Source organism: Dipodomys spectabilis, unplaced genomic scaffold, assembly GCF_019054845.1.
Source record: "Dipodomys spectabilis isolate Male_0828 unplaced genomic scaffold, ASM1905484v1 ptg000378l, whole genome shotgun sequence".
NCBI classification, from domain to species: domain Eukaryota; kingdom Metazoa; phylum Chordata; class Mammalia; order Rodentia; family Heteromyidae; genus Dipodomys; species Dipodomys spectabilis.
This window is the reverse complement of record NW_024871055.1, coordinates 2,027,021-2,038,687: the sequence shown is the minus strand read 5'-3', so window position 1 is coordinate 2,038,687 and position 11,667 is coordinate 2,027,021. Positions and strand designations below refer to the sequence as shown.

Below are 11,667 nucleotides of genomic sequence, written 5' to 3'. Positions count from 1 at the left end.
CAACAAATGGATGATATTAATTTATAAATTTAGAAAAAGGGTAATTTTTTGAAGCTTTGGTATAACATGGTATGAAGAGAATAATTGTGTGACATCTTTCTTCTACCTGTATGTAACACAGGAAGCAAATTCCTTAATTGCATGCCTCTGTATACAGTGAGAAAAATGCTAGGTTTGGGATTTGTTTTTATTTTTGTTTTTGTTTTATTGGTTTGTCCTATGGCTTGAACTCTGGGACTGGACACTGTCTCTGAGCCTGTTTATGCTCAATGCTCGTGCCCTACCACTTCAACCTCAGCTCACTTGTGTCTGTCTTTTGCTGAGAAGTTTATTGGAGATAAGAATCTAGGGATCCTTCCTGCCTGGGTGGGCTTTTGTCAACATCTACTGCATTGAGGTCCCTGGATAATGGTAACGAAATCACCAGTATATAGGGGATGCAGAGTGCAAACAGCAATTGCCACTGCATGCTGTGCTTTATTTAAGTGGTATTTAAGGACAAGCAAGCATGATCTTTGCCAAGATTTGGTCAGAAGACATTCACACAAAAATTTCAACAGATACATTTTTACTTGAACTATGAGGCAATGTCTTGGTATATTATTATCTAAACTATTTTAGAGCAAGCTCAAACCACTTCTTCAATATCAGGAAAATGCTTGACCAGCTGCTCATCTATGTTTAAGCAAGCAGAAGAGCTACTTCCTCAGCTCCCAGGAGTCTGTGACATGTGTTTTGAGACAGGGAGAAAGAACATTTTCCCTCTCCAGCCCGGCATGCCAAGAGCTTTCCTAATACTCAAACATAGTCCTCAGATAATCCTGAGGCCAGAGCCTACATCATTTTGCCCCTTTAACATAGACCCTGAGTCTTCACAATTTCCTTCTTTTTTCTTTTGTTTTAAAAGTAAAGCTTTCCACAGGGTTATCATAGACACTTGAACTGGTTTCATAAACATGAAATATAACAGTACAAGTGCAAACAAAATAATAACAATCATGTAGTGGCCATAGTTTCAGCAAACACCTGCATATGCCTGGATTCAGATGTAAAGTCTTTGCAGGCCCTTAAATATGTATTCACATCCCCAGATTCTTTAATAGGCAATAGGGCTCGTCTACAGTCCTCATTAGCATTCTCATGAGCCAACATGTGCAGCAGTTGTTGCCGTGGAGCCTCTCCCACAACAGTACGTTCCAAGGTCACTTTCAATCATGATAAAATTTCAACATAGGGTTTACTAGGTTTTTGAATTACTTTAGTCCAAGAGCCATAATGCTCTCCTACCGGTGGAATCCTTTCCCATGCCTCAATTCCTATGTCTCTTAACTGCTCATGGATCTCTTCAGGAGAGTTTACTTTTATATGAGCATCCGCTTATTGTTCTGTTCCACTTAACATGGGAAACGTTATGATCTGCAGGTGTGGATTACTGCTCTGTGCATTTTGTCTAGCCCTTTTTGTACATAACTCAGTAAACCACATTTGCCATTGTAGGTATTTAGGTGTCTTAAGCAAGGCACTACAAAGCATCTTCCAATCCATGGGAGCAAAATTATTGTAATATCGGGCAAGCCCATTAAGCAATTCCTTAACATAATGATACTGAGGACCATACAACTGCCTTCTTAAGTTTACCAATATCATCAACAACAACACCTTCATATCTGGCTGGTTGAGCTATACCATTTATAAGGGGTGGTCGAATTACAGGATAAGAAAAAATAGGCATTTCATCATCAAACTCACTGTATTTCTTTCGGATCCAACCCTTCCAATTGTTTAATAAATGCATCAACAATATTAGAAGCACCATCATTTGTAAATTGTTTACCAAAAATATCATGTACATTAAATTGTAACTGAGCAATCAATTGAGGAGCTGTAGAATTTCCAGATAAATACTGCTGTATTAAATTCTAATCATGTATAGATTTATTACGTTTTACATTAGTAATGCAAAAGGTAATAAAATTCCAATCACATTTTAACAATAACTGTTTTTCCACAACCAATAACTTTTTTCCTAACCATCCCACTGTCTGTTTAAGAATATTAATCTGTGTTTATAATAGAGCATAAATTTCTACCTGTGAGACCCACAATTCATATGAATCCCGGTGCCATTCTTCCACAAAGTGCTTAGTTTGTAAGGCAGTGTATAGGGCAATTCCAGACACCACAGCAACAGTGGTAATAGAAATTAAGTTTAAGATCACAGATACAATGGCTCCAATCATACGCTTTGTACGTTTTAGTAGTTTGGTAAAAAAAATTCAATAACACTATCCAAAGGATTTTGGGACCATTTTCTTCCTAATTCATCAGGTAGCCAAATATGAGTTCTTTGTTGTAATATCATAGTACTATCACTGTCATTAAAATTAAGAGAGGAATTAATGCAAGAATAAGGAGACAATTAAAACAAGAAATAGTAGGAGAAAATGTAAAATTTCCCACTAAAAATACATAAGGCAGAGGTACACAAGCAGTTACATCATAAGATTTGTACAAAGTAAAATTATAAGTGGATGTAGAGTTCGACTTCCCTGAAAATGATCCATTTGATAGCATCACGGGTTTCAGCACCGCTCTGACCTTCCAAAGATGAGTCTGAACAGCAGTGGGTGCAGTCATGAAAGCCCATCGAGCATCTGCAATGCCTCCATCTCCCCAGGCCATCAGTTGATCTCCAGTAAGTGATTCATTAATGGTTTCCAGCATCCTAGTAACATTTGATAAATCATATCTGGTAATATTCCATTCTGAACATGTATTAATAAACTGTCCAAAAGGTCCCCAATTAATAAAATTATTGAACACTTTTCCAAATTTTCCTCTACACTCTTGCCACACAAAAGGCTGATATTTTAAATCAATATAAGTAAAATCGGGACACATAGGTAAGGATAACTTGCCATCAAAGGTGACACTTTCCCAACTACTATTAATGGACCAAGTAGTTAATCGCTGCAGCTGTGTTCTAGAATTGGAAGTGCGTTTCCCAGGTAAAACCCAATGTTGCTAATTCATAACTAAACATGGAGGAGGCCCCAGACAAACAGGCAAGGGATGAGTATAGTAAGTAAAATTTAAAAAGCTACCATCATCCTTATTGAAAAATGTCAAATTATTCCAAGGAGGAGACAAAACAGCAGGAACATTATTGATGGCTATATCCATGTCTCCCCAAACAACAGGTTCCAATAAAGGAGGGTTAGGAACAAAGGCCCAATAAGTTAAATTAGCATTAGCATGGACAGAGTTTACAGTAAGCAGGGCACACATGGCCAAGAACAAGTTCTCAGTCGTGACAGGTTTACCATTGCATTGTAACATCTTTTGCCTTCTCCAGTCAACTTTTTAACCTGCCCCCAGGTGGGCAGTGGGGATTTCTTTTTCCTCAACTGGTGGCCGATTCCTTGCAGATGGGGCTGTCCTCACTGGGCCGCGTCTGTATCCATCAGGCAGGAAGCTAATATTGTTTCCATCCTGTGTAGACAGAAAACCCTATCCTTGCCCCTTATGTAATAATGTTCCTAGTTGCTATTCTGCATCCAATGCAATCTTAATCCATACGGGAGCATTTAAATAAAGTTTTTCTGATATTTGTTCAAAATGGCACTCAGCGCTAGTTAAAATATCTCCTTGTGGTAAGTTTAAAATATTAAGAACAAAAAGAGCTTGATGTAAAATTATTTTAGGATTTTGCATGGAAAACCACAAAATATTCATACCTTCATCCAAACTTTTCCTCCTTTTAAATTTTTTGATTTGTTGTTTTAGTGTTCAACTATGCTTCAGCAAGCAGAAGAGATACTTCCTCAGCTCCCAGGAGTCTGTGACATTTGTTTTCAGATAGGGAGAGAGAACATTTTCCCTCTCTAGCCTGGCATGCCAAGAGCTTTCCTAATACTCAAACACAGTCCTCAGATAATCCTGAGGCCAGAGCCTGCATCATTCTGCCCCTTCAACATAGACCCTTAGTCTTCACAATCTTTGAACTGTAATCTTCCAATCTTTACCTCCTGATTATCTATGATAGTTAAAAAAGTATAAATATAAATAATATTTTCAAGAATACCAGTGGAGGAAAAATGATGCAACCTTGTTTATAGTGGTGTTCTTTCCAGAATATGGAGGGCATCACATTAGCAGAGGTGCAGTGTATTTTCACAATGGACATAAGCTATTCTTGATATGAATTAAGGGAATTTTGAGGTGCACCCTACAAGTTGGAAACTGGTGGGCTAGGATGAGTTTATGGCATGAATCCTGTGATTGATGGTCATAGAAATAATAGCTTAATCTGATAAACAACTGCTTACTCTTGAAGAATTAATTATCACATGCTTCATAGTTTTATCCCACATCAGAATGTGGCTCTTTTTCTGTTCACTTCTCAGTCTGTAACACCCCATTGGAAAATGCATCTACTGCAGAATTACATAACATGCAAACAGGTATATTTTGAATCTCTCAGGTATGGAATGTTCAGAATTTGAAAATGAGTAGTTATTAGTCATAGGAATTTTGAAGAACACATACATTCTTTCCTATTAACAACTTATTTACTTTTAAAAGTTATGGGTTTCCATAGAATTAAATTGTTTTCTGTTTTAGTATAACAAAGTATTAATTTATTCTATTTTCAAAATATTGGCAAGTATATTGTGAAAAAATTGTCTAGTTGGTATCATTCAAGTTGATGACCCTCTGATAAAGAAGAGGTAATTAATTCAAATTAGATGCCAAATAATACTGATTTTTAAGTTACTACATAAAGAATAATATTTACTCTACCAAAACAGTGAAATTTTATTTCATCAGCTTATTTTTTAAATTTATTTTTAATGTGAAAGTGATGTGCACTGTGGTTACAGTCATTGTAAGGTAGTGAATACATAACTTTTCAAACTTGTTATCCCCTCTCTCATTTTTCTCTGTTTTTCCTTCACCCTAATACCCCTCCCAAGTTGTAATGTACATTTCCAACTTATTGTCTTGTGAGAAATGCTATTACATTGGTTTGCTGTTTGTCCTTTGTCTCGCCATTTTTTTTTGTTCCTGTTCCCTTCCCTAATTAAGGTAAATGTATACACAATACACAGGGTACCAAAATCAAACACAGCAGGGGATAAACCATAGGGGAACATCTCAAAGAAAATAGAGATCACATAGTACATCAAAAAAAGCAACCGCAAATAAATATCTGTTTCCATATCTTGGAGTTCATTTTGCTCAGCATCAGCTTATATGGTCAAATATATGCATAACAAAGCCCCTGGAAAATAGTAGTTTCATGGACACTATATCATGAAAACAACATGTCAACTGTTTTTGATGGTAAAGGTGGGATTAAGATTGGTGAATTCACGATTTTGATAAAGGAATTTCAAAAGATTTAAAAATTTATGACAGGTAAATTTTAATTGTTCAAACTTTTTAACAACTTAGCCTATTAAGAAAATTTAACATTGTCTGGGAAAATAGGCTTTCATGCAAAGAAATCCATGGAGACAGCTGAGAGGGAGCAATGTGGGTGAATATGGCTCATTTTCACACTAAACAAACAAACCTCACAAACCTTGCTATAAATCCTGTAGGTTCCCTTGAGAATTGTCCTTACCCAGGAAATATACTCTCACTGTGTAAAACAAAGTTGTAGTGGAATTTAAATTCAAAATTCTTTTTAAAAAAGACATCAAAATTTGTGAATTGACATTTAATAACCAAACAGTAATTCTCTGAAAAAGAAGGAAATATAATTCAAAATCACTTGACTTTATTAAAAGTAAGAGAAAAGAGTAATGAAGAGAGATGAGAGAAACCATAGAGGACTGTTTTCTCTCCGGTGGTGTAATGGTTTCTTGATCTTGATTCTTCCATTCTATCTTCATAAGCTATGAAGTCACAGCTCAGGACTGGAGTAACCAGTTCAGACAAAGAATACTCACAGAATGGGGGCTGGGAAAGTGGCTCAGTGGTAGAACGCTTGCCTTGCATGCCTGAGGCCCTGGGTTCAATTCCTGAGCATCACATAAGCAAAAAAAAAAGCCAGAAGTGGAGCTGTGGCTCAAGTGGTAAAGCGCTAGCCTTGACCAGAAGAGCTAAGGGACAATGCCCAGGCCCAGAGTTCAGGCCCCACGACCGGACCAAAAAAAAAAAAAAACACACACACACACACAGAAGAAAATATTAGCAGTAGATGTAGGTGATTTATAACCTTAGACAATCTATTTAAATCTCTTCAAAATTCTCCCCTACCCTAAACTGCCCTCTTTGAACAGCTTTGTTTACTTTTCCCAAGACTGCCCTCCATTAACTGTTTAAAATTTTGTGAGGTCATATACATACTTTCTAGAGATTGCTGTTTGTTTGTAATTTTTGTGTGTTTTTGTTTGTAGTTGTGTTTTTAACTGAATTTCAAAAGGTTGTGCAAGTGTGTTACAATTAAATATGTCCATCTAATTGTCCAATGCTCTTGGATCAGAGTCACTCCTATCATTGTCAACCAACCCTTTCTCCATGATTTATTTCAGATTTATCACTTCCTTTATTACATGTGTACATTGAGTATTCTAGCTGTACTTGCCCCTTGTTCCATTTTTCATTCATTCTATGTCTTTACTATTATTCCTTTCTGGTTTCAGCTTCCTGATATTCATTCTATTAAACTGTCTGTTAATACTTTGAAAGGTTTATATACATTTCATGGAGTTTCAATCCTACATATACTTAAACTGATGTCAGCATATACTTCCATAATTCATTCATCTGTAATTACAATTTGCAAGACTGGAGACGTGAAGCATCTAAACATGATTTTATTCTCATCTTTTTGGAAGATTAATCTTTAGTCAACAAGAAAGTTTAAAAATCGCTTAGAATTTATAGCTAACTACCAGTTTTTATAAATGGCTTTGTGCAATGGTGTGTGATTATTTTATTTTACATAGGATATTTTCTACTACCTATAAGTTTTGGAAAAAGAAGAAAACTAAAATTTACTACTATAGAGGAATATGATAGAAATAGAAGATAGATTTTAGGTTTGTCACATCTCTGATCAGTACCCATATTCAAGACTTAAAGTCATATTTATTACTATGTTAGACAGATAGGGAAAATATATGATAAGGCAACACATGATAAGGCAACTATTAGTGACTTTTTAAAATGTACCTTCTTATGTGATGAAATTTACTTTATTAGCTAATATTTGGGTTTGAATTATGGGAGGCTGATCTATTTAACACATTTCTGGAAGGCACCTACTGAACAACGCAAATGGTGGGAGATACTATTTCTACACTTTAATTAATGATTGAACTTATTTTGCATTAGTGCTGGGTAAATAAATCAACTCTATTGTAACTTGATTCCTACACTTGAAAAACTTTTAATGTCACTATCATCTACTTGTCAAGTGTTATTTTGGTGAATATGATTCTAGAAAGTTTATTTGAAAAGGAATATACTTGAAGGAGATTAAATGTAGGTTATCATTGGTTTGAGAATGACAACATTTTTATGCTACAGAACCAAGTTTTACTGAAGTACCAGTGTTTTGAAGCACTAGGGTCTTCTCAATTAGTTTTTTTAAATTACATTTGACATCTAAGTCAAGTTTTCCTAGCCTTGGTAGAACAATTATGGATCTATCATTCCAGGAAATTTTTTGGCCTACTTATGCTGGACTGAAATCTTTCATTCATCATTAGCAGAGAGGTATTAAAAATAATCTTGTGACATTTGTGATTTTGTTTACTAATATGGGATTGTCATCTGTAAATTGAAAGTTTGAACTACAGTACTTTCACTCATATTTTGTGATCTCCTCTTTCATTTGAAGTTGCCTTAAATTTCACAATTGCTTGCTGCTAATTACTGCAAGGAATTGGGCCCCTGAAATATTCTAGGAAATGAAAAATTGAGATGGGTCTTCAATTACTTTCTGTTAGCATTTTGGATGGGCCAAGGTTAGAAGACTTGCCATTGTTATCTGATGATGCAGATAACCTGGGACCTGGTATCCTCGGACCCGTGGGTACTGTAGAAGAATAATAGCTTTTAGGCATAATATGGAGAAAAACACTTTGGGACCAGCGAGTTAATACAATAAACACAGCAGCAGTGTAAAATCTCTTCTAGATTAGAGGAAAACAATACTGTTTTTTTTTTTACTATGTGAATTCAGAAGACCAAGAACACTTAGAAGGTATCACAAGTTTATACCAAAGACATTGCATTGATACTTTTTATATTCGAATATATATTCTAAACCTAATTATTTATGTTCCAATCTATTTATGGGAATAAATTTCAATTTATTTGTCAAATTATAAATTAATTCAAGTAAGATTTACTGTGTGAAATTTAAGATCAGCACATATAAATATAAAATATATAAGTATATATAATATAAGAAATTGTTATGCATTGTTCTGTTGTGGTTAGGGTATCAAAGGCAAATCTGTTTTAAAGTATTATTCCATTATCTCTACCTCAGTTTTTGGTAGAGTTAGACCTAAAGCTTTACCATTTGTAAATGTAAAGCCTGGAGGCAAGAGGAAACACTTTGATTTAAACATTACCAATTTAAGGCCTAATATCGAGAAATATATAGACTTCTCCAGGAGCTATGAAAATATTTGGTGATGGAAAGTCAGTAGTGTAAGTTCCTGCCTGGTTGTATGGTAGACAGGCCAGGATATTAAGTAAACATGCATATGAACAACATTTTCACCTTCTTGGCTTTAACTACTTTTGAAATAATAGGTAAAATAAATAATATATATATATATATATATATATATATATATATTGTTGTTTGGGTCCAGTCATGGGGCCTGAAATCTGGGCCTGGGCCCTGTCCCTCAGCTCTTCAGCTCAAGGCTAGTGCTCTACCACTTGAGCCACAGCACCACTTCCGGCTTTTTTCTTTTTCCTTATGTGGTGCTGAGGAATCAAACCCAGGGCTTCAGACATGCAAGGCATGCACTGAGCCAACTTCCCAGCCCAAACAATTATATTTTGATAAAATACCTTCTATTCTGAACAGTTCGGTCTGAAGTGTTCATCTCTCTATGATCCCTTGTAACTAAGATTAGTTTTGTTCCAGTAAGACAATCTATGCTGTCAGTGTAAGATATTCTGGTTGGTCTGTTCCTACATGGAAGAAGGGTAAGGGTCAGGAAGACATTTGTGCCACAGAGACCTCATTTAGGAAATTTTAAGCTGCAGAAGTTTAGAAGTGGATCTTAACCAAGGCTTACTTTGAATCCATTAGCTCCACAAAGATAACTCAGTTGATAAATAAGTATTTGAAAAGCCATCACCTTTGGACTTAGCTGTAAAGGCTTCAAAATATGATCAAATTTAAAATGAAAATGACAAAATAGTTATTGACAAAAAATTGCAAATGTGAGTAATCGACCAAACAATATAATTTTTTTCCACTATAGACAGAAATTTAGAGAAATAAGATCAATAGCATTTTTAGGAACAATAAGGGTTCCTTGTTACAAATAGGCAACCATGAATATGTGCCTGTATAAAGATTGCATCAATAACTACTTAAATTTAGAGGATACTACATGCTTCAGCAGCAGGTCTACCCAAATTACAACAATACAGAGATTAAAATGGTACTTGCACAAGGATGGTATGAAAATTTGTGAAGTATTCCATATTTTTCATTCTTCAAATGCTAGAAATGAAAAACAGTTGTTAAAAAGTTGATTACAAAAATACAAGTGTAACAATACATGTAATTCATAGAATTAAAGGTTAGTTTGACATCAGTGTATTAAATCTTCACCTTAGAAAGGCCCTTACATAGCATAACCTTTATAAAACTTGAAATTAGATAACATTGTCATTTTATCCCAAAGAAATAAAATTTAAACCATGCTCATAGGGGCTTCCGGGAAGATAGTGGAGGAGAAGCTGAAGGCTAAACAAGCTCTCGCATAGAAAGCAGTTTTAGAGTTCCAGTGAACAGTCCTAAGCCAGAGAATCACACCAAGTGTGCCATCACAGTACACAGAGTTAGGCCAGAGAGGGAAAATCCAGGCAAGGAGACAGATCTGAGCATTTGCCAGCAGCTTCGGCAGCAGCGGTGGCCATAGTCGCCATCCTGTAACACAGAGAGTCCAGGACAAAGGAGCCACATGCGGTTGGTGAGCAGATTCTACTCAACACCAGCAAGAACTGACAAGGAGCAGACATCTTCATCCTGCGGTTCACAGACCAGAGACGACCCAGGAACCAAGACTCGGTGAAAGTAGAAGCTTAACGTCCTCACTCCTTCTCAGGGAGCAGAGGAGAGAAGGCCACCCCTCCCCCCCACAACCGGACATCTCCATCTTGGATACTGACAAAGCTCAGTGGAGCTGCTAGCTCCAACTAAGGCCTTGGGAGAAAACTAGAGTCATTTAGCAGGTCACAAGAACCTAAATTGACCTGCCAGACTCAGCTTTACCCCGGGAAATGTCACCCAGCTCAAGCGCAAGCCCCAGGAATGGCTTTCTTCACTGGGTAATCAGAGCCAGAGGCTGCCCCTCCCTTAAGCAACCTTGACAATCAATTGAAATTCAGTAAACATAAACCCAGAGAGTGGCTCCAGCCTGGGCTCGTGAGTTTCTAACAAGCTAGCCCTCAGGAAAAGCTAATGTTTGCTGAAAAGCCTCAACTCTACCCAGAACCTAGCCTCATCACAGCATCTCCAAACGAGGAAAAAGCCATCTCCCTCTTTGTGATAATCAAAGCAGATCCCCCTCCCATTAAAGTAACCTGAGAGGAGGATCACAAAATCCTGGGTAAAGCAGAGCATTTTTTGGCCTGTTCAAACTTACTTAAGAAACTAACCAAACCACAGGAAAATCAAACACAACAAGCAGATCAGAGACTCCAACAAGAGGCTGGTTACAGACACAAGGGAGATACAGGATTTTTCCCACCACTCCCAAAAAAATCAAAATATTTTTTTTTTGTACATTTTATAAAAAAAATTTTCTAAAACTTTTTTTTAATTTTTAATTTTTACCTTTTTTGAAAAAAAATGTTTCCTAGTAACTTTTTTTCCCTCTTATACTTCTTATTTTAGGGGTATATTTGTGTGTGCGTTTTTCTTTCTTTTTTCTTCTTTAAATTTTTTTTTTGTTTTTTGTTTTGCTCTATTGAACTTCTGATCTTTTTTTCTTTCTTTCTTATCCTTTTCACCTTTTCTTCTCTTTCATTCTTTTTTATGTGACTTAATTGTTTTTCTACACATCCTCAGATATACCCATAGTCGATTATTAGACCTTCTCCTCCATTGTGTACACACTTAATCCACAAATTTATTACTCAGTTCAAAACCTCTTAGACTTAAATTCCTTGGTAGCAGTACTACCTCTTTATACCTATATAATATTTTAGTTATTTTTATTTTTAAGTTTTTCACATCTCCTTTATATCCCTCCTCTTCCGCATTATATGCATGTTCTTCTCTCAATATTTCGTTTTCGTATCTACATAATATTTTAATTTTTACTTTTCTATTTTTTCTGGTCTCTTTTTTCCCCCTTTCTCTTTCTTCTTTTTTTTTCTCTCTCTAATTTCATCCTATTCAACCTATTTCCTGTTTTGAGATTAGGACTTAGTTAACTCTCCATGTGCCTT

At 35.8% G+C, this 11,667-nt stretch overlaps 1 pseudogene; it reads left to right on the top strand.

Moving 5' to 3' along the window:
* The first annotated feature begins 9,599 nt into the window (after positions 1-9,599).
* On the top strand, positions 9,600-9,699 carry LOC122096576 (annotated as a pseudogene).
* The last annotated feature ends 1,968 nt before the right edge of the window (positions 9,700-11,667 follow it).